The sequence below is a fragment of the Diceros bicornis genome, chromosome X (assembly GCF_020826845.1).
Source record: "Diceros bicornis minor isolate mBicDic1 chromosome X, mDicBic1.mat.cur, whole genome shotgun sequence".
In the NCBI taxonomy this organism is placed as follows: domain Eukaryota; kingdom Metazoa; phylum Chordata; class Mammalia; order Perissodactyla; family Rhinocerotidae; genus Diceros; species Diceros bicornis.
The window spans coordinates 91624375-91649300 of record NC_080781.1 but is presented as its reverse complement, the minus strand read 5'-3'; the positions used below and the strand labels follow the sequence as shown (position 1 = coordinate 91649300).

The 24926-nt window shown below is 35.3% G+C and overlaps 1 pseudogene; it reads right to left on the bottom strand.

Moving 5' to 3' along the window:
- Positions 1-14101: 14101 nt before the first annotated feature.
- Positions 14102-24926, bottom strand: part of LOC131400317 (ATP synthase subunit f, mitochondrial-like) — a 36004-nt pseudogene continuing 25179 nt past the window's right edge.

Here is a 24926-nt window from a genome sequence, read left to right as displayed (position 1 = left end):
AACTTCTAATTCTGCAACTTCAGATCTGAGAAGACGCCTCAGAAAAACTTTGATGATGGCAACATAACATCAAGTAAAAAGTAAGTATATTTAGTAATGGGAAAACTTAAACTAATGCCAACTAATTTTCTCACACACTAAGAAATTATAATTCTTGGATGTATCTTAATAGCTTGGCTCTACTTAAACTTAATGAATAAATAAATGAATGAAGATGAATTAAAATCATTTTTCTTGGATTTATTGTAGTTAAGAAACCACTTAACCATATGTGTGGGTGTGAATAGTGGAAGCCTGGGTAGAGGGAGTGCAGAGGGGAGCTCATTTGATGGAATTAACCAAGTGCATGACTTATGAACTAAACTCTGATTTACAGAATCACTAACCTTTGAGTTGGAGGCAATATAGTGGTCAAAGTTTGGGAAGCCTTGACTTTGCCCATCCTCTATGCCACTGCAGGAATCCCCTTTACAATGTCTCCATCTACTACGGACACCTTCAGTGACAAGGAGATTATGGCTTCAAAAAGAAACACACTTCACTTTTTAAAAGCTCTAATTGCTAACCAAATTCAATTTGACAAGCATATATTGAGAGACTACTACATTTCAGGCACTTTATAGACATTATTTCTAGTTCCTACAGTAACTCCTTCAAAAAGCTACTATTGCTCTCATGTGTAGATTAGGAAAACGAAGCTCTGAGAGGCTGAGTGGCTTGTTCAAGTTCACATAACTAAGTGGCAGAACTGGTATTGAAACCCTATTCTGCCTTGGCATACATTTTCTTGTTCAATTCTTTAAAATTCCTTATAAAGTATGTATTATTATCCCCAATTTACAAACGAGGAAACCAAAGATTGGAAAGATTTAGTGATTATTCAAGGTAAAACAGCCAGTAAGTGACAGACTGGTAATTCAAACTCAGTTCTATCTGACTCCAAAACCTGAGATCTTAACCATTATGGCTCAGACTTTCTCGTATCTTTGAATATAACGATTTGCAATAAATAAAAAAATAGAAGTAGCTTAGAGACGGGGATAGCCAACTCCAGTAGCAACGAGGATCAGTTCAGTCTTCCAGGTGAGGTGCTATTTAAGTTTGCTTTAAAAAGATGAACAGAGATCATCCAGGCAAACAAAGGAGAGGAGGACAATGGGGGCAGATGAGCGCGTGGAAAAGCGTGGAGCTAGAACACATCACAATTACAATCTGCCTGCACGTGCCTTCCACATATCTCTCTCTGGACTGACGACGTTCATTTTGACATCTTTCATCTGTCACCTCACCTGCTTTATGTTGCCTCAGAACACTTACCACTATAACAATAATGGCTATTATCTATTGAATACTTATTATTCGCCAGGCACTGTCCACAGAACTTTACATGGAATGACTCATGTAGCCTCACAAAACTCTTTGAGGTTAATATCCCCATTTTACATATGAGAAAACTGAGGCACAGAAAGAGGAGCTAACTTGTACAAGGTCTCAGAGCCAGTAAACGGGTAGGCAAGGATTTGAAGCCAGGCAGTGTAGCTCCAGAGCCTGGTTTTTTAAACATATGTTCTCTATTGCCCCTCTAACTGGCACTATATTATGTACTTATCGGTTCAGCTTATTGTCTATCTCCTCTCACTGGAACGTAAGTTCCATAAGGGCAAGGACTATGTCTATTTTGTTCAATGTATTTCCAGCACCTAAAACAATACCTGGCACATATGAGATGCTCAGCAAGTAATTGTTCACTGAACGAATTATTTTAACATGTATTTTTTGAGTATCTACTATATACTAGGCTGTGCTAGGTACTAAAATTACAGTAGAAATCTAATCTTTCTTCCACAAGATAGTTCTTAAAATAAAGGCAGGTTTTGTATCCCTTTTAAGATTCTTCTCTTCTAGAATTAATAGCCCTGTTTTGTTCCATCATTTCTCATGTGACATAATATTACCCAGGCCTTCCCCACTGGACAGGAGTAGTTCACGAATAAAAATAAGGGGCACACAAAACTTACCAGAGTGCTTTAAGAATGGTCTGACCCCCTTTTTTTATATTCTATGCTTCTTTTAATGCAACCCAAGATTGTCATTTGCTTTTCTAGCAGCTGTATCGTATTATTGTCCCTTGTAGAGTTGGCAATGAAATAAAAGACCTACGGTCTTTTTATTAATAATGCTATGATACTAAGCCATTCCCTGTTATGAATTGTACAGTAGAAATTCTACAAATGTTTGTATTTTTAAGTCAATATAGTAAACTTCATAATTACCCTCATTAAATTTCATCTCATCACTTCAGGGGCATTCTTCCAACCTATAAATAACTTTGAATCTTGAGTCTTTGATCCATCTCACCTGTTATCCATCTCAGAATTGAGGCATCAGCAAATTCTGCAAGCAAGACTATTATATCTTCATTCAGATAATGGCTCAATATATTGAAAGGGACAGAAACAAATGCAGAGTTCTGTGGCAAGGCACTAGAGACCCTTCTTCAGGTTAACAATGATTCACCAATCAAGACTTGGGGTTCAGTTATTTAGCAAGATACGAATATGAATCCACCTTTACAGGATAATCCATATCTATATTTTAGCATTTAATCCACACAGTAATCATAGATTATTTTTGCTATAGGTTTTGCTGAAATCAAAATACTTTATAGGGGCTGGCCAGATGGTGCAGTGGTTAAGTTCGCGCACTCCGCAACAGCGGCCCAGGGTTCGCAGGTTCAGATCCCAGTCGCGGAGCTACACACCGCTTATCAGGCCATGCTGTGGCAGGCGTCGCAGACAAAGTAGAGGAAGATGGGCACAGATGTTAGCCCAGGGCCAATCTTCCTCAGCAAAAAGAGGAGGATTGGCGTTGGATGTTAGCTCAGGGCTAATCTTCCTCACAGACACAAAAAAATATTTTACATACAATGCATATTCTTGACAATCTTGATTCCAGAGAAACTCTTTCCTTCATTGCTTCTTCAAGTTCTATGAGGTAAAATTGTCTAACAAGTCAAGAATTCATCACATGCTCTGCTTTCACAACACTGAGACTTTAGGCATATATCTTGAAATTGAAGTCTCCATTAAGGATTTTTTTTAACCATCGTGCCAGTTGTGTGATGACTATTAGAAAGTATCTTTAATGTCCTCCATTTGACCAAACAGGTGGTACAAGATTCCCCCCGTTATTTCAGTATTTCTCCTCACCATGCTTCTGCTTCTAGATTCACAGATTTTTTTTTTCCACTCTGTATCTTTGCAACATCTGATGCTGTTTCGCCTGTTAAATCTATTTCTGAATAGATTATTACCTTTAATTGCAATTTTTCATTGAGTACCATCCCATCAAGTCTCAGTGACACCTATTTGATTGTATTTACCTTATTTGTGTTATAATTTCAAGCTGATTTCCAAAAGAGTTTGCTAGCATGTTTTAAAGAGATATTTTCCATTCCTCAATATAAAAATAAATGCAGGGAAACCCTACCATCAGTGTGGCTCATTCATAGTCTTTATATCCACTCAAACTCCAGGACTATTTTGCTGCCTTCTTCACCTTCAGGCTTTTCTGAGACTATCTCAACCTCCACCTAAGATGTGTGCACTTCTAAAGAGACAAATAGTCCATCCTAGCGTATATTCTAAGTATCTGTCATGCACCAGAAGGAAGACCATTGATCTTACTCAAAAATTACTGACCTGCTCAGTGATCCCATGCTGCTCAGGAAATAAACTAGGGTTCAATGAAGGAAATTTTAAAATCTGATTATAATGTACTCAGATATTAGTTAACATGGATAGTAAGCAAAGTAAACATATTAGCATGAATTTAAAATAAAATAAAAATGCAACATTTTTATGTGCTTTTATCTGGAAAATTGATGTGTGAGGATAAAAATTAGCATAAACCTCATTAATGTGTAGTATTATTGTTCAAACCAGTAGATATTACACTGCAGTTAATTGTATTAACAATTAAGACAAAGGAAATCCTTTTTAGCTTGAATAAAAGCTTTAAAATAATCATTTCAACCATGGGAAATGAAATGAATAATTTTGTTTAAAAAGCATTTGTCCTTTGAACTTCAGTCTATTCAACTTTTGAAACGCTTATTAAAACAGAGTTCTGCTCAGCACATTTTAAACTTTAAATAATTATACCACCCTGTGTGAATTTCTGTAAAACATCAGTAACTGACAATAGTATTTCATAAAACATTTATATTTGATTATACAGTTGCTCTTACAGTTCAAAAAATAAAAGCAAAACTTTGTTAATAAGATGACAAACTGAAGGGAGTTACAGGGAACTTGTTCAAGGAAGCCAAACCGTCTGAAATAATTTGAAGCCTTAGAACGAATGAAGGTAATATCTTAAACTTGCTAAGGGAAATCAATACATTCTTCGATTGTTATTCTCTTCGCCAGTTGGTCAGACCCATATCTGATAATGACAAAATGTGATCCTTCCCTGAGTAGTGTCAGCTCAAAAATGCTACCTGAACAACTTTTACTAAATTAAGCATTGATGGGGCTATAAAAACCTTCCCATCATGAGATAACCCTTCCAAGTCAGATCTTATCACTAGAAGTATATAAAAATGTTGAGTTCTATTGCTAAACTCTTCATTAAAGTTTACCAATCCTCATTTCACATGGACAAACACAATGGCCTTAGACACAAACACACACACACACGCACTCCATCTCACAAGGCTACCCGGATTAAAGGAAATACGGTAAATGAAAAAAATATGTGCATAATAGATGTTAATATAATCACTTGGGACATGCAGTTCCCAGCTGGTTTTAAGTTTGTGCAAAGTTCACAAGTGCTTAGGCAAGAGAATTAAGGCAAACCCAATGTTATCCATTAGGAGGGGGATGAAGCATAACATGTGTATATTTCCTACTGCAGTTCATAACTAAGCCCTCTATCCAAACGCCCAAGCTGGAACTAAGTTACTTAAAAACTTTCATTTAATATATATTATTGAGTGCTGGTTGTACAGAAGCGAAGGGGTCAGAACCAATACCTGCTTTCACAGACCTGAAAGAGAGGCAGGATAGACAAAGGAAACCTAGTAGGTAAGGTAGACAATTAAATAATTAAATAAGTAACCACCATATAGAATAAAGAGTGCTAATGCAGGGAATTAGGGGAGGGGTTACCTGGGAGTGTTCTTTGAGGAAATGACATTGACTGTGAGATCTGAGGCTTAAGTAGGAGTTCCAGATGAGAAATGTACCAGGTAGAAAAAAAACAAGGCCCTTGCCCCTCACATGAAATGGTCCAAGTCATCAACATTTCTTACCTTAATTATGCAATAATTTTCTAACTAGGTCCCTGCCTCTAGTCTTCCCCCAGCCCAACCTCTATGTAGCATCCCAAGTAATTTTCCTTAGATATCAAAATCCTTCAATGACACAGTACTGCCTAGTCTAGAGAATGACTTACAGACTTCTTAGCAAGGCATTTATGCTTCGCAATTTCACCCCAAGTTATCTTGCCAGCTTCATTTTCCAACACTATTGGAATGTGATGTCCCCCCCAAATGTCCATGCTCTAATCCCTGGATCCTGTGACTATGTTATGATGCACAGCAAAATAGACTTTACGGATGTAGTTAAGGATAGAGAACTTGGAGAGAGTGTATCATGAATTAGCCAGGTGGGCCCAATTTAATCACATGAACCCTTAAAAGCAGAGCATTGTCTCTGGCTGGAGTCAAAGAGATGCAACATAAAGAAAAGTCAGAATAATTTGAAGCATGAGAAGGACTCAATGTGCCATCACTGGTTTGAAGATAGAGGGAGCAACATGATGAGGAGAGCTGAAAGCTCCCAGCTACAGCCAGAAGGGAAACAGGGAACTCAGCCGTACAGCCACAAGGAACTGCATTCAGCCAACAATCTGAATGAGCTCAGAAGCAGATGCTCCCTCAGAGCTTTCAGATATGAGCTCAGGTCACACAACGAATTGAACTTGGCCCTGTGAGACTCTAAACAGAAAACGATGAGGTACTCATCACAGCTTTCTACTCCCTGCGTACTTCAGCCATCACAGCCTATATGCACAGAGATTAAAGTTTGCCCTAAAAATTGAATGTTAACTGGTTGAATTAGCGATTTGATTTGGCTCCATTGAAGACCTGAGTAATTAGTATTAGAAGAGTCAACCTAAGTGTCCGTCAATGGATGAATGGATAAAGATGTATTAAATTAAATACTATTCAGCTGTGAGAAAAGAAGAACTCTTGCCATTTGCAATGACATGAATGGGCCTTGAGGACATTGTGCTAAGTGAGATAAATCAGAGAAAGACAAATACCGTATGATATCACTTATATGTGGAAACTACAGAAAAAAAGAACAAACTCAAAAAAACAGAGAGTAGAATGATGGCTACCAAAGGCTGGGGAGTGGGGAATGAGAGAGATGTCATTTAAGGGTATATACTTGCAACCAGTAGATAAATAAGTCCTGGAGATCTAATATACAGTACAGGGGTTATAGACAACAAAACTGTATTATAAACATTAAACTTGCTAAGAGACTAGATCTTAATTGTTCCACTACTAGAAGAAATGAAAGTGATGTGACTCCATAGAGGTGTTAGCTAATGCTACTTTGGCAATCATATTGTAATATAAATGTGTCAAATCAATATGTTGTACACTTTAAACTTACACATTATATATCAATTATATCTCAATTTTTTAAAAAAGAATCAAGAGAAAGAGAAGGGAAAAAAGTGCCCATCCTTAAAGCTTAATTAGAATATCCTTCTCCTTGTGATTGCTCTCTATTTTTGGCAAGAGTGTATTTTAAAAAACTGAAACCAAAATCAAATGTAGTCAGTACTCCCCTTATTTCCACATCTACTTCCATCACTTCTACTTTACCTTGTGCAGAAATATTTAAGAGACCAGAACCAAAGGTGTGATAGGCAAAATTCTAAAGATGCTCCCCCAAGGTTCTTGTCCCATGGAAATCAAATACTCATCTAGATACTGCTGTGAAGGATTTTGCTGATGTAATTAAAGTTCCAAGTCATTTGACCTAAGATCTGGAGATTATCTGTGTGGGTCTGACTCAATCAGATGATAGCTCTTCAAGTGGAGAGCTTTTCTGACTGGCGGCAGAAGAAGAAGGCAGAGAGGGAAGTTGGAAAGATTCAAAACATAAGAAGGAACCATTGCTGGCTTTGAAGATGGAGTAGGCCATGAACCAAGGAATGTGGGCAGACTCTAGGGCCTGAGAACAATACCAGCTGACAGTTAGCTATGAAATGGGGACCTCAGTTCTACAACCTCAAGGAACTGAATTCTGCCAACAACCTGAATGAGCCTGGAATTAGATTCTCCCCCAGAACCTCCAGATAAGATCCCAGGCTTTCTGACACCTTGAATTTGGCCTTGCGACAACCTAAGCAGAGAACCTAGTTGAGCCCACCTGGACTTCTGACCTGCACAAATTGTGCGATAATATATGGTTGTCATTTTAAGCTGCTATATTTGTGGAATTGGTTACAGCAGCAATTGAAAATTAATATAAAAAGCATTGAGGGGCCATCCCAATGGCATGGTGGTTAAGTTCACATGCTCTGCTTTGGCAATCGGGGGTTTGCAGGTTCGGATCCTCAGTGCAGACCTACTCATCACTCATCAAGCCACGCTGTGGAGGTGTCCCACACACAAAATAGAGGAAGATTGGCACAGATGTTAGCTCAGGGCCAATCATCCTCACCAAAAAAAAAAAAAAGAAAGAAAAAAAAAAGCACTGACATAACTAAAAATCTAACATAGCTCCTCTGGTATCTGTCTCCAGTGTCTTCTTCCTAAAGAACTTGTGAAAATTATTAGTCAGTGTGGTTTCTGGATGTTCTTGCCGGGTTTTGCTTATCTAATAGGTGTCTCATATATTCAGTGATATGCCCAAGTTACTTAAACTCACTGAGTCTCAAAGGCCTAATCTGTTAATTGCAGATGATAAAATTAGTACCCACTTCGAGGGATTAAATGAGTTAACACATAAAATATTTAGAATAGAGCCTAGAATATAATAAATGTTCAAAAAAAATATTTCATCATCATTTTATCTGCTCTCAAATGACTCTCCTTGCTTCATACCCTAATAACGAAGTCTTGGTCTTCGTGTGTGCATTTGCTCAAAATGCCGTCTATAATTTGGTGCCAATGAAAGACAAATATGGAAGTTCTCTCTCCATCCTGAGAGTTCTGAGTTTCTTTTTCCAGGAACAGGTAAATTATCTTTGTGGTGTCCACGTATGATTCCTTATGCTTGTCTAGAGAAACCAAAAGCCACATTGGCTTAAAGAATATTATTCCCCTTGGAGAAGTCTCCATTAGTGTAGCGTTACTTCACTCCCAGTGTAACATTTTTAGCATTCCAAGGCAATCATGGCTAGAGATATTACTGTTTAATCATTTTGGTCCCATATTGTGCAAGTTATGCAAACTTTTCACCTGTTTTACTGAAGCTGGGACTTAGCTTTTCAAGAAGTTTTCTTGAATAAATTTTCAAGTATCATCATTTTTGACATGAAAGAAATGAATCATCTACTCTGCTTAGAAAGAAAATTAACCGATATTATGCCAACAGGAAGTGTGCTTCAGGGGGTTAAATCCACTTCGTGATGCAAAGCTTAAGCCCTGGCCTGTCTGGTGTAGCTAACATTCCAGGTATGTAGCATTGGTTTTCATTCTACTTGATATGAATGGATTATAAAATGTCCCCCAAAACATTATTTTTTAAGAATAATCCTTAGATCCAAGCTCTAGATTCCATAATATAATTTGAAAAGGAAAAGAAAACATTTAGATCCTCCAGAAAACATATTCTCCTTTATAAAAACCACTAACCCTAACTTTGTTGTAAGCAATTGTTCAGCACAAGAATATAAGTTATAACTTTCTTAATACCTAATTTTTAATCTTTTATTTATTTAGATAAAATTTATATACAGTAAATACCCAGATTTTAAGTATAAAATATTTTGAATTTGACAAACGTACATAGCCATATAACCACCACCACAATCAAAATGTAGAACCTTTCCTCAACGTTATAAAGTTCCTTTGGGTCCCTTTACAGTCAATCCCCTTTTAAGAAGATATTCTTTCCACCTCCTGTCCCAGGCAATGACTGATCTGATATCTATATCCATAATTTAGCACTGCTTGTTCCAAAATTTCATATAAGTTTAAGTATACAGTATGTAATCTTTTGTGTCTGGCTGCTTTCTAACAGCATGTTTTTGAGATTCTTCCATGTTGTATGCATTTGTAGTTTGCTCCTTTTTATTGCTGAGTAGTATTCTATTTTATAAAAACTACTATAATTTTTTCATTCTCCTTTAAATGTTAGTTGTTTCCAGTTTGGGATTATGATGAATAAAGCTGCAATGAACATTATTATAGAAATGTTTCTTATGGATATGTAGTTTCAATTCTCTTGGGTAAATATGTAGAAGTCAACTTGCAGGTCATTGGATAATTGTATGTTTGACTTCATAAGAAACACCCAAACAGATCTCCAATGTGGTTATAACATTTTGCACTCCCACCTGCAATGTGAGTGGTCCAGTCATTCCACACCTTCACCAACATTTCGTGTTCTCTTTTAGCCATTCTATTGTGTGGGAAATGGTGTATCAGATGGTTTTACTCTGTGTTTTCCTGTTGACTAATGATGTTATGTACCTTTCCATGTGCTAATCAGCCTTTGGATATCTTATTTTGTGAAGTATCTATTCAAACCTTTTAACATTTTATTGGATTGTTTTCTTTTATTGTTGATTTGTAGGCATTCATTATATATTCTGCATATGAGTCCTTTGTCAACTATATGTATTGTTAATATTTTTCCCCGTCTCTGGCTAATATTTTCAGTTTTTTAACTGGCATTTTTTTAATGATTCAACTTATGAATTTTTTTCTTTTATGATTATTGCTTTTGTGTTCTCTCTAAGAAATCTTTGCCTATCTCAAAATGGCAAAGGTATTCTTTAGTGTTTTCATTTAGAAGCTTTGTAGTGCTAGCTTTAATGTTTACATCTATGACACATCACTAATCATCTCTAATTAATTTGTATCTATGCTGTGAGGTAGGGCTCAAGGTTGGACTTTCTTTCCTCACTGAATTGCCTTGAAAATATTTTCAAAATTCAATTGACCATATACATGCAAGTTTATTCTGGTCTCTCTATTCAGATCCATTGATTAGCTCATCTATCCTTACGCCAGTGCTCTACTCTCTTAATTACTGTAGCTTTATAGTAGTCTTGCAGTCAATAAGAGTCTATACACCAATTTTCTTTTTATTTTTAAAATTGTTTTGGCTCTTATAGTTTCTTTTTATTCCCATAAATTTAAAATCCATGCATTAATTTCTACTAAAATGGAATTTTTACTAGTATTGCATTGAGTCTATAGGTCAAGTTGAGGAGAGTTGACATATGAACATTACTGAGCCTTTCAATCTTTGAATATGGTATATATCTCAATTTACTTAGGTCTGTCATTAATTTTAGAAAATTCTCAGCCATTATTACTTCAAATATTTCTTCTGTTCCTTTCTCTCTTTCTTCTTCATCTGGTAATCCCACTATATGTATGTTACACTTTTTGTAATTGTCCCACATTTGTTGGATAGTCTGTTTCCTTTTCTTTCTTTCTGGTTTTTGTTTTTTGTTTTTTGTCATTGTTCTTTTTTCTCTTGACTTTTCAGTTTAGGAAGTTTCTATTGACATATCTTCAACCTTACTGATTTTTTCCCTTGGCCTTGTCCAGCCTACTGACGAGCCCATCAAAGGCTGTCTTCATTTTTGTTATGGTGTTTTTGATTTCTAGCATTTCCTTCAATTTCTTTCTTGAGCTTATATCTCGGTGCCTGCATTACTTATCTACTCTTGCATGTTGTTCACTTTTTCCATTAAAGCTCTTAGCATACTCATCATAGTTATTTTAAATTCCTGTTATGATAATTCTAAAATCTCTGCCGTATCTGAGTCTGGTTCTGATGCATGCTTTATCTCTTCAGACTACATTTTTTTATGTTTTAGCATGCCTTGTAATTTTTTGTTGATAGTCAGACATGATGTATTGTGTAATAGGAATTGAGGTAAATAGGCCTTTAGTGTGTGGTTTATGTTTATCTGGCCAGTGGTTAGGCTGTGTTTACTGTTTGCTGTAGCTATAGGTGTCAGAGGCTAAAATTTCCTCTAGTGTCCTTGTTTTTGTCTCCTCCACTGTCTTTTGGTTTCTCTAGAGACTCCTTCTTAAATAGAGTCTGAGATTTACAGTTCTTTCAGCTGTAATAATCTGTTATTATACAGGAGTCCAATTGATGTAGTGGTAAGACGCGAGCAGAGGGGAAGCCTATAGTTCTATCATTAGATCTCAATCTTCTAGTGAGCCTGTGTTCCTGGGCTGTGACCTTCATAAGTGCTTTTCAGTTTGCTTTTCCTCCTTCAGTGGGTGACTAAAGATGGCTGGAGTTGGATATTTCACTTCTCCAAGGTCAGTTATGCTCTCATAAAACTCAAGTTGGTTAGGCTCTAGCAAAACAGTTTCCCTTGAGAGCAGGCTTTTGTTAAGGAGAGCAGAGTACTCTAGGTGTTTTTCAAAATGGCTACTTTCCACTTCCTCCTGCCAGAAGCTAGAGGGAATTTTTCTCCCATCTTGACCCTGAAAACCTAGTGGGGGTCCTGGACAAAACTTTAAAAAATGTGGAGGAATCCCTAAGACTGAGCCACCCATTTTTTAACTCTCAAGCTCATCCTCCAGTAATTTGTCAATCACAGTCTAAGTGTTCCTACCAGTATTGGCTCCAGCAGATTTCTGCTCTTGGTAAGCTGTGATTCTCTGTGTTTGCTTGTATTTCCAATTTTCAAGGCGGCAGCTTGCCTTGTGACCTCAATTCTCTAATGGACCTAAAAAAGGTTGTTAATTCTCAGTTTGTTCAACTTTTTTCTTGTTGTGATCACTACTAAACTCTTTATGTTTTGGACCAGAACTCAAAAGTCCTTTTCATTTATTTAGAAATGTTTAGGTGCCAACCCAGTGGCATAGCGGTTAAGTTGGCACACTCCACTTTGGTGGCCTGGGGTTCGCCAGTTCAGATCCTGAGTGCAGACCTACTCACCGCTCATCAAGCCATGCTGAGGTGATATCCCATATAGAAGAGCTACAATTCTACAACTATGATACACAACTACATACTGGGGCTTTGGGGAGAAGAGAAAAAAGATGATGAAGATTGGCAACAGTTGTTAGTGCAGGGCCAATCTCCCTCAAAAAAAAAAGAAATGTTTAAATTTATCTTACACTATTTTGAAGTTTTCAGTATAGATGTCTTGCACATCTCTTGTTCAATTTACTCCTAAATATTTTTTTTATATTACTGTAATTTTTTAAAAATTTATTTCCAATTGTATGCTACTGGTACACTGAAACACAGTTTTTTTTAAATGTTTGTATCTTGACCTTGTATTCTGAGACCTTGATAAATTTACTGTTTAGTTCTAATAGTTAATTGGTACATTCCTTAGGATTTTCTACATATATAATTAACTCTTCCTTAATTAAGAAGAGTTTTAATTTTTCCTTTTCAACTTTTATGCTTTCTGTTTCTCTCTGTTGACTTACTGGACTGACTAGGACATCTAGTACAATATTGAAGAGAAATGGTGGTAGACGACATCTTGTCTAGTTCCTACTCTTAGAGGAAAAGCATCCAATAGTTCATCATTAAGAAGGATGTTAGCTATAGGTTTTTTGTAGATCCCTTTTATTGACTCAAGCAATTTCCCTTCTATTCCTAATTGTAGAGAATATATTGTTTTTAAATCATGAAGGGATGTGGAATTTGTCAAATAATTCCTCTGCATCTATTGAGATGATTTTATATATTTTCTTCTTTATTCTCTTTAAATGGTGAATTACTTTGGTTGATTTTGAATCTTAAACCCATCTTGCATTACTGGAATAAATCCCACTTACTCATGATGTATTTTATATATATATATATATATATATATATATATATATATATATATATGGCTGTATTCAATTTACTAATATTATGCTAAGGATTTTTTTTTTATCTATATTCATGAAGAACATTGGTTTATTATTTTCTGTTCTTGTAACGCCTTTGTCAGATTTTGATAAGTGGCTCATCCTGGCCTCATAAAACAAATTAGGAAGGAATCTTCCCTCCTTCATCTTCTAAAAGAGTTCATGTGAGATTAATCTTACTTCCTTCTTAAATGTTTGACATAATTCATCAATAAGAACTTTTGATCTGAAAATTTCTTTTGCAGAGAAGTACATTTTTTACACGTTCAATTTCTTTTATAAATGTACTCATTACAATTTTCTATATCTTTTCATATCAGTTTTGGCAATTTTTGTCATTCAAGGAATTAGTCCATATCATCTAATCTGTCACTTTTGTTAGCATAAAGTTGTTGATAATATTCCTTAGGTATCCTTTTAATGTGTGTAGGATCTGTGATAATAGCCCTACTTTCATTTCTGATACTTGTAATTTGTATTTGCCTTTTTATTTATTCATTGATCTACAAGAGTTTATCTATTTTATCAAACTTTTCAAAGGACCTGCTTTTTCTTTTTAAGTTTTTCTAATGTTCACGTTTTCTATTTCATTGATTTTTGCTCTTATCTCTATTATTTTCTTTCTTCTACTTTCAGTTTAATTTGCTCTTCTTTTTTTAGCTTTGTAAAGTAAAAATTAAGATCAATAACTTTGAGCCCTGCTTCTTTCATATAAAGAAGAATTGCTTCTTGTATATGTTCAAACCTATAAATTTCCTTCTAAGTACTACTTTAGCTGCTTCCCACACATTTTGCTATGTTGTGTTTTCATTATCATTTAGAAGATCGATTTTCTTTTTTTTTTTTTTCTTTTTACATGTACCAGTCATCTTATATTGGGCATTAGTTCTCAATTAGATATGAAAAGATTTACATCACTGTGTTTCTCAAGGAGAGGTGCCAGGGAGAAAAGGTCATGGCCAGGAATGCAGAGTCACATTCCACACTGAGCCCTCTTCAGTGGTATTTGCACAGCCACTCGAGTTTGAGTTCCTTCTAAGAAAGGCGGTAGGTGAAAAGCATGTAAGTTGCCAGCACGACAGAAACCTTAGTGATGCTCCCTTTCTTCACACTGACACACTTGTTGTAATACCAGTAATAACCTCTTTAGAATGCTCCAAAAATGCCTTTAGGGGTGAAATCCCACATCAATATCCAGCTTGGTAGCTCCCCTATTTTGCCATCCACGATTTTCTTCTCCACTGGTATCACACACCATCTTGGTGACCTGGGGGTCTACTCTCTAGGTAGATTTATTTTATAATTTCTTCTTTGACTCAAGGGTAATTTACAAGTAGGCTATTTAATTTTGAACCATTTGAGGATATTTCTAGACATTTTTTTGTTACTAACTTATAATTTAATTCCATTGTGCTTAGAAGAAATTCTCTGTAATATTTAAATCTTTTGAAATTTATTGAGACTTATTTTAAGGCCCAGCATTCTATCTTGTTCAAGGGTCTGTGTGCACATGAAAAGAGTGAGTTTTCTGCAGTTGTTGGGTGAAATGTTATAAAATGTTAACAGTGTCAAGTTAGTTGATAGTATTTTCAAATCACTAATTTTTTATTTAGTTCTTCTATTGCTTACTGAGAGAAGGATGTTATTATATTCAACCCAGACAAATGTCCCTATTTTTGCCAATAATCCTTCTTTTTTGCCTTCTATTTTGTCTGATATTATTGTAATCACTTCAGCTTTCTTATGTTTACCATTTACATTGTATATATTTTTATGTTCTTTTACTTTTGATATATAAACATCTTTATATTTCAGTGTGGCTTTGAAGGCAGCATATAGTTGTGTCTTGCTTTCTCATCCAGTAAAAATTATTAGAATAATACAAATGGAGACAAAAAAGAAGGAACACAGAAACAAAAAAGAGATATAACAACCAGCAAGATGGTAGATTTAAACCTAACTATATCAATATTACATGAAATGTAAATAGATTAAGCAATACCTTCTAATTAAAAGTTTTCCTTTGGGTTAATTCAATAATTTTTATTATTCCATTTCAATTCCTCTATTGGATTTTTAATTATACTTCTTTGTGTCATTTTTAGTATTGCTCTAAGGATTAAACTATGCATCCTAATCTTATCACAGTACACTTAGAATAAATATTGTAGCTATTCATATAAAAAATAAATACCTTGAAACTTAAAATTTCATATACCCACCACCTTTTGTGCTATTGTTATCATGTGTTTTATATCTACATAAGTTATAAACTCAACAATGCAATGGTTTTTGCTTTAAACAGTTATGATTTAAAATATTAAGAGGTGGGAGAAAGCTAATATTTTTTAAATTTACCCTCATATTTGCCATTCCTGATGCTTTTCTTTTTTCCCTGTAGATCTGAGTTTTCATCTGGTATAATTTCCTCAGTATTAAGAAATTTTTTTTAGCATTTCTTGTAGCTTAGATATTCTGGTAACATTCTCTCAGCTTTTGTTTATGTTAAAATGTCTTTATTTCACTCTCATTTGGAAGAATATTTTCACTAGATATTGAATTCTCGGCTGACATTTTTTTCAGCACTTTAAAGATGTGATTCCTGGGGCCCGCCCAGTGGCACAGGTGGTTAAGTGTGCGCACTCTGCTGCGGCGGCCCGGGGTTCACTGGTACGGATCCCAGGCACACACCGACGCACTGCTTGTTGAGCCATGCTGTGGCAGCGTCCCATATAAAGTGGAGGAAGATGGGCACGGATGTTAGCCCAGGGCCAGTCTTCCTCAGCAAAAAAAAAAAAAGAGGAGGATTGGCTTTGGACGTTAGCTCAGGGCTGGTCCTCCTCACCAAAAAAAATAAATAAATAAAGATGTGATTCCTTTTTCTTTTAGTTTCCATTGATTTTGGTGAGAAGTTTCCTGTAACATATCATTTTTTCCCTGTATTTAATCTGTCTTATCTCTCTGCTACTTTCAATATTATATCTTTATCTTTAGTTTTCTATAATTTGACTATGATGTATCTAGATATAGTTTTCTTTGAATTTATCCTACTTTGGATTTGTTAAGCTCCCTGGATCTGTAAATTGATGTTTGTTTTTATTGTGTGTGTGTGTGTTTTTAACTAAATGTGGAAATGTTTAAACTATCATTTTAACAATATTTTTTATGCCCCATTCTCTCTTTCTGGGACTCCAATTTCATGTATTTTAGATGTTTAATAATGTCTTGAAAGTTACTGATATTCTCTTTTAAAAAAAATTTTTTTTGAGGTCACATTGGTTTATGACATTGTGTAAATTTCAGGTGTACATCATTATATTTTGGCTTCTGTATAGACTGCATTGTGTTCAACACCAAAAGTCTAGTTTCCGTCCACCACCATACATATGTGCCTCTTTACCCCTTTTGTCCTCCCCCCATCCCATTGCCCTCTGGTAACCACCAATCTATTCTCCTTATCTATGTGTTTGTTTATCCTCCACATATGAGTGAAATCATACTATATATTGCTTAGCATAATACCCTCAAGGTACATCTACATTGTCGTAAATGGCACAATTTCATCTCTTTTTATGGATGAGTAGTATTCCATTGTACATATATATATCTTCTTTGTCCATTCATCTGTTGATGGGCGCTTGGGCTGCTTCCAAGTCTTGGCTATTGTGAATAATGCTGTGATGAACATAGGAGTGTACATATCTTTTTGAATTAGTGTTTTCATGTTCTTTGGATAAATACCCAGAAGTGGAATAGCTGGATCACATGGTAGTTTTATTTTTACTTTTTTGAGAACTCTCCATACGTTTTCCATAGTGGCTGCACCAGTTTGCATTCCCACCAGCACTGTATGAGGGTTTCCTTTTCTCCACATCCTCTCCAACGCTTGTTATTTCTTGTCTTGTTAATAATAACCATTCTGCCAGGTGTGAGGTGATATCTCATTGTAGTTTTGATTTGCATTTCCCTGATAATTAGTGATGTTGAACATCTTTTCATGTGCCTCTTGGCCATCTGTATATCTTCTTTGGAAAAATGTCTGTTCATACCTTTTGCCCATTTTTAATTGGGTTGTTCATTTTTTTGTCATTCAGTTGTATACGTTCTTTGCGTATATTGGAAATTAACCCATTATCAGATATATGATTTGCAAATATTTTCTCCCAGTTGACGGGTTGTCTTTTTGCTTTGTTGATGGTTTCCTTTGCTGTGCAGAAGTTTTTAGTTTGATGTAGTCCCATTTGTTTATTTTCTTCTTTTGTTTCCCTTGCCTGGTGAGACATGGTATTCAAAAAGATACTGCTAAGATCGAGCATACTGTTTATATTTTTTTCTAGGAGTTTTATGGTTTCAGGTCTTACATTCAAATTTTTAATCCATTTTGGGTTAATTTTTCTGTATAGTGTAAGATAATGATCTACTTTCATTCTTTTGTACACGTTCATCTCGGTAGATGCAGAGAAAGCATTTGACAAGATCCAACATCCATTTATGATAAAAACTCTCAATAAAATGGACATAGAAGGAAAATACCTCAACATAATAAAGGCTTTTTGTGACAAACCCACAGCCAACATCATACTTAATGGTGAAAATCTGAAAGCTATCCCTCTAAGAACAGGAACAAGACAAAGATACCCACCCTCACCATTCTTATTTAACATAGTATTGGAAGACCTAGCCAGAGCAATTAGGCAAGAAAAAGAAATAAAAAGCATTCAAATTGGAAAGGAAGAAATAAAACTGTCGTCATTATTGTGAATGATATGATTCTATATCTAGAAAATTCTAGAGAATCCACCAAAAAACTATTAGAAATAATTCACAAATACAGTAAGGTTGCAGGGTACAAAATCAACATACAAAAATCAGTTGCATTTCTATACACTAACAAGCAACTAGCAGAAAGAGAAATCAAGAATACAATCCCATTTACAATTACAACAAAAATAATAAAATACCTAGGAATAAATTTAACCAAGGAGGTGAAAGACCTATACACTGAAAAGTATAAGATGTTATTGAAAGAAATTGAAGAAGACATAAAGAAATAGAAAGATATTCCATGCTCATAGATTGGAAGAATAAACATAGTTAAAATGTCCATATTACCTAAAGCAATCTACAGATTCACTGAAATCCCAATCAGAATCCCAACGACAGTTTTCATGGAAATTAGAACAAAGAATCCTAAAATATATATGGAACAACAAAAGACCACAAATACCCAAAGCACTCCTGAGAAAAAAGAACAAAGCTGGAGGTATCACACTCCCTGAATTCAAAATATACTACAAAGCTATAGTAACCAAAACAGCATGGTACTGGCAGAAAAACAGACACACATATCAATGGAACAGAATTGAGAGCCCAGAAATAAAACCACACATCTATGGACAGCTAACATCTGACAAAGGAGCCAAGAACATACATGGAGAAAGGAAAGTCTCTTCAATAAATGGTGTTGGGAAAACTGGACAGCCACATGCAAAAGAATGAAATTAGACCATTGTTATATTCTCTTCATTTTTGTATCAGTCTTCTTCTTCTTCTTCATATGGATAATTTTGATTAACATATCTTCAAGTTCACTGACCCTTTCTTGTATTATTCCCACTTTACTGTTAAGTGAATGTTTCATTTCTGATATTTTACTTTTAAATTATAGAATACCCATTTAGCTTTTAAAACAGATTTTATTTATTCACTGAAACTCCCAAATTGTTTACTCAATTCAACAATCTTTTCTTCTAAGACCTTAAGCATATTTATAATGGCTGCTTTAAAATCTTTTTCTGTTAATTCCATAATCTGGGTCATCTAGAAGCACTTTGTCACCAATTGTTTCTTCTCTTGATTATAGATCAAATTTTCGTATTTCTCTTCAGATCTCATAATTTTTTTTATTTTTATACTGGACATTTTAGACAATTCATTGTTGAGTCCCTGGATTCTGTTATGTTCCTCTGAAGAGTATTTGTTGTAGATTATTTGCTGATCAAATTGAACTTGTGGAGGCTTGCTTTTATGCTTTATTAGCGTGACTCTCTTTCAGTTTTTTTCCCTTTGTCCTAAGGTGAATGCTTTAATGTTGTAATATAAATTTTACCTCTAAGACATGACATTTCTGGGGTTTCGGTGGTAAGCCCAAAGTATTTACCAAGCCCCTTTAAAACTCCAAACTCTGTCTTACTTGTAATGGGTATCTGCTAAAATATATTTGCACAATTTTCAGCCTTCTAGTTCTTTTCTCCTGGGCTCTTTGAAGTATCTCCCATAAATGCGTGGTCCATGGACCACAGAAGAATTTGAGGGGAGTTTGTATGCATATTTGGGAGCTATCTCTTTCTATAGCTTCTACTTTATCAGAATCTCCCTTTAATTTCCAGCTGAATTAGCATCCTTAAATTCCATTATATGACTCCTCAAGCCAAGCTTTCTGCTTGATCCCTAGCTGCCCCATGGTTCATGTTCTTGCTAGTATTTTCAGGATAAAAGTTTATAAACATGGATCTCACAGTTGTTATCTGAGTGAAAGTTGTCCATTACAAGTTTCTTCACCCTTACTAGAACTGGAAAGTCAATAAATTAATATTTAAAGGGACAACAGAGGAAACTTTGTCTTTGCCACTCTTTTTTTGTCCAACTGCTCAGAGTCTTGGACTAAGATGGAGTGTAGTCCTGAAATTCATACAATGTTATAAATCAAAGTTACTTCAAGAAAAAAATGTTAAGTTTAAATTAAAAAAAAAAAATGGAGTGTAGTGTCATGTGCTTCTCAGGAACTCAAGTTCCTATTGTAACTTTAAATCCAACTTTAAGTGCCAAACTCTATAACCAAAGGCTCATCTTCTTAATTGTTTCTGCTTGATCTTTTCTGAATTATCTATTCCTGAGCCTGTTGGTAGCACTAGTTTCATACCTACTCACATCTAGGATGTGATTGATGAGATATCTGCTTAGTAAGCCAAAAATACTAATAAAATGTGACCTTAATGAGCGATTTGAGCACAACTTACAATGCAGCAGAATACTTTGCCAATTAGTCAGGGGAACAGAGAGGCAGTGCAGCTTGTGCTTACGGAATTTTATTGTTTAGCCAGGAAGAAAAAAATGCTATCTAGGTCTTATTAGGGGAAGTATGATTTCTCCCTTTTCTGACCATATTTATTATAATACCACTCTCTTGGCCTTCAAAGCTGGAACAATTGCCTCTGGCTTTATTTGACTGTTGTCATAGAATTTACCCCCATGTTACACTCCTGCCACTTTTTATATCTGTCATTGCGCTGACATTTTCAAATAAAAAGAAATTTGAAGAGCATGTATACTCTGATACAAGCATAGAAGCCTTCTCCCAAAAATATAGCATGTAAAAGTAGGGCTGGTACCCGGCATCATGACTTTCTCCAAAGCTTAGTGACACAGAGTGGATTGATTGCCACTAGGTCAAGGAGAACTAAGTGCCTAAAAAAATCATATAGGAGTATTAGGACTGAATACCGAAAGGCAAATCTTAAAAAACTAACATCATATGCAAGGTTTTTTTCCCAATAATACCCTCAAATTAGGGGTATTTAATGCTTCTCTTAAGAAGACATTCAAGAAAAATGAATCTATGCCTTTGAAATAAAGAATAGGTAAGAATACCATGTGACTCTGATTCTATCACATATTCATTTGTCTCTCTCTTCCCTGTTCAATTGTAAACTCTTTGACAACAGAGTTTAGTTTTCCCATCTTTGTATGTATCTTTGTATTTTTCGTATGCCCTCAGCACAGAGCCTTGCATATAATTGGTTCTTAATGAGTATATGTTGCAATTAAAATTTAGACCATTTAATTTCAGTGAATTCTAGACCTAAATTCCATACCATTTTTACTTGTAAAGATCATGACCTATTCTAGTGAAGAAAAGGAAATTCCTTCCTAAGTTCCCCAATTGCTCAATTTTAGTAGCTGAAAAGTTTCCCTATAGTATCTGACTTGGAGTAACCAGTAAAATTCATTAAGGTATATTGGATTTTCCAACTATTTGTGCACTCTCCTCTCTATTTTGAAAACAAAAAACAGAATATATTGGTTTAGGTCATAATGTGTGAATTATATATGTAGAATAAATGCTCATATCTAAATTATACCTTATCACCTTGGTCAAGGAAGAATTTTAAAAAATGATTAAAAGCCACGAGAAAATGGTATGAAGAGAGAGTAGGTACAAAATTATTAGTATACTGCACAGAAACAAAGTAGTCAAAATTTTGCTCCCCAAAATTATAATGTGCTTCTCTGAAAAGTGTGCAGAAGATATTGCTTTTAAGGAATTTCACAACTAGCATTACTTATTTCATGGATGTTTTATATCTCCAACATCCACATATATTTTGCATCAATTTGTGTAGAAATAAATTTCTAGGTTTAATAAACACTTGTCTCAGTTTTCTTTATTGATTTGAGAAAAATCCTCTTTTATCTATAAATAACTCATAGTTGCAAAGTGACAAGAGGGCGAATTGTTCAGTCCTAAATGTTGCATAATTTGTACATCTGAAGTTTAGTAGTGTAGAGATATACTCCCTTTAATACAATTGTTTGTGTACATGTGCAAAGTACAAGCCCTACAGATAGTGTTTATCTATATTCAAAATGGCTGTGACTTAAAAGACCAATGACCTTAAGTTCTTTTTCCTACTTCTGTGACAACAGCTATTGGTTTGTGGCTATAGCTGATGTGCGTAGAGCCTACCTAAATGTATAGGTTCTTTTGTGCTTTCTAGAATACTCAAAAATGTTACCCCATCTTTGCTTTTTCCACTGTTGGTTGATCTGTCTGTTGCTAATATTTACCTATAGTCCACAGGCAAGCTTCATTACTCAGGACTTACTTTTTTAGGGTCTTATAGCATGTCTTAAATCTTTGTTGATTGCAGTCCCCTCTTCATGTGGCATCTACTTCATATGTTATTATCTATTTATCTATATACATATACATATATACAGGATATATGTCTTGTCTTTTATATATATAATACACATATATATGTCTTGTCATATATATATATATGTATATATATATACACACACATATACATACGTCTTGGTCTTATATACAAACCAAGAAGATAGCCATAATCTATACAATATTATTTGAGGGGCATAAAAGTTCTCCCTGACTGAATTAACTGTAATTCAGGACATTAAAGTCTCCTGTTAAAATACAAATGCTTCCTGGAAAGGGAAAAACATAAAACTCTTTCAAAGCATTAACTCCGCAGCTTGACTTATTTTATCAGACTAGCCACAAAATAGAATACAATTAAAGAATGGGATATACAGAATGGGTAAGTATTGATGGAAGAGACCAAAGAACAAAAAGATCCAGAGCATTGGGCTGCCTGGCAGAATTAGTTCCCATGATATTTAGCAGTGTCAGGTTCTGAGCACCCAGAAGACAACATAGGGCACTGGGTGTCTGGGAACAAATGGGCTGGAAAAGGACTCAAGAAAGACAACGCCTATTTCACAACTTTATATTTAGCTGACCCTCCCTGCTCTCATCTATCTCAGATGTCCTGCTAGTGTTAGCATAGGAGTCAGTTCAACGCTGGTAATCCAGCTACATTTTAGCACCTTATTGTGGCTATTTAATTCCCTGCATATGACTCATAGGTGCCTCTGATTTCAAAACACACACACATTTAAACAGTAAGATATTGCATCTTCAGAAGGCGATGTGTAAATGAAGATGAAACCACTGACCTATAATCCTTAATAACTATTCTTATCTCATGCATAAATTACATAGATGGTGGGAGAAAGAAAAACCAATTCACTGCATAACACTTTTGGGTAAAAAAATCATCCATAACAGGATGGAATATTTACAAATGCATCATAATGCAGTATTCAAAACTGGGATTCCCTTTCTGTCTAGATTTGCATCCAATGAAGTTCTATGTATAGAATTCTCTATATAAGAATCCGGCCCTCTATTAGCAAACGCTTAGTTTCTACATAGGAATTAAATAGGACCCAAAGGCATCTTCAATTTGTGTCCCTATAAATGTCTAACAGTTAGAAGAGGAAAATGTAATTTGATCATCTGGGCAAGTTACTATTATGCCCTCTTTTTAGGCCTCGCTGGTCTGCTTTTTATGTTGCCCAGACCCTGTTTGGTGATTGAACATTGTCCAAGCTGTGCTGCTGTTCAAAATCAGACTCACGTTGTGCTTGTGCAATTGGAATGAGAAAGTGTTGGGGAACACAGCTTTCTTATTCATATGACTATGCACCAAACACTGGGAAGCCTGAGATGTGAGGCAGCCAAACCCAGTCTGTCAATTGTAGCTTTTTCTTCAACTCTGAAGTAAATCTTGAAATAAATCTTTACTTCATGACATTTGTTATATCAAAACTAGATGTTTGCCAGATGCAGAATAGCAAGAAACAACCACCCCTTCCCCTGTGGCTAGTACCAGAAATAGCCTTTTAGAAATAATGTTTTGTGATGACTGTCTCATGCTAAACTGGATTAATTCAAGAAGTATTCAGAGGTTGGTTTGTTTGTTTGTTTAAAGCCTATAAATGAGCCTTGTGAAAGGCCAAGTCTAAACCTTTTTTTCCAAATAGCTTCAAGCTCTTGTTCTGACTTTGTCTATGTGTGTCCCTCTTTACGACTTTTTAAAAACAGCTGTATTAAGATATAATTTACATACCATATGATTCACCCATTTCAAGTATACAATTCAATGGTTTTTAGTATATTCACGTGATTGTGTAACTACAACCACAGTCTAATTTTAGAACATTTTTATCATGCTAAGAGGAAGCCATTAGCAATCACTTCACATTTTCCCCCAAACTTCCAAGCCCTAGGCAGCCACTAGTCTACTTCCTGTTTCTACAGCCTCCTTTTGACTTTTATAATGCTAGCTTTAAGAATGATCTCTTTGGAGCCAGTCCTGATGGCCTAGCAGTTAGAGTTCGGCATGCTCTGCTTCAGTGGCTCAGGTTCAGTTCCCAGGCGTGGAACCACACCATGACTTGTCTGTCAGTAGCCATGCCATGGCGGCGGCTCACGTAGAAGAACCAGAAGAACTTACAACTATATACAACTGTGTACTGGGGCTTTGGGGGAGAAAAAAAAGGTGGAAGATTGGCAGCAGATGTTAGCTTAGGGAGAATCTTCTCCTGCAAAAAAAAAATAGAATGATCTCTCTGAGTTAATAGTAACTATTATTTACTGAAAGCACTATACAAGAGGCTTTTTGCGTGTTATCCTTAATTCACACAACGATCTCATGAAGAAGATATTAGTCTCCTCAATTTAGAGATAAAGAAACTAAGGCTCAGATAGACTATGATACTTTCCCAAAGTCACATGGTTGAGAGAGCTGGAATTTTCATCTGGTTCTGTCTGCTCAAAGCTCCCGTGTTTTGTCCACTACACTAAAGTGAGGTAGGCTATAGAAGCTTAACTCTTAGGTTGAACCATATGAAATTGCCAACATTAAGTCATTTTTAACCCACAAAATGGCAATTTCATAACGTTTAACCTAAATAAATACTGAACATTCGTTGGAATAGACCTTTAAAAAATCGGTTATTGTACCAGTCTGAAAAGAGCTTTTAGTTTACTTAAGAAGTTGGAATCTACAAATGCTGATACAGCTCCCTATATACTGCCAAATCTTTTCCTTCCTCCTCAAGACACCTTAAATATCCTCCCACCCATGAGAGAATCCACCTGGCTTCAAGTTAATCTCCTAAAACAATTGCAGTTGCTTTATTTTTTTTTCAATGTTGAATTTCTTATGAAAGG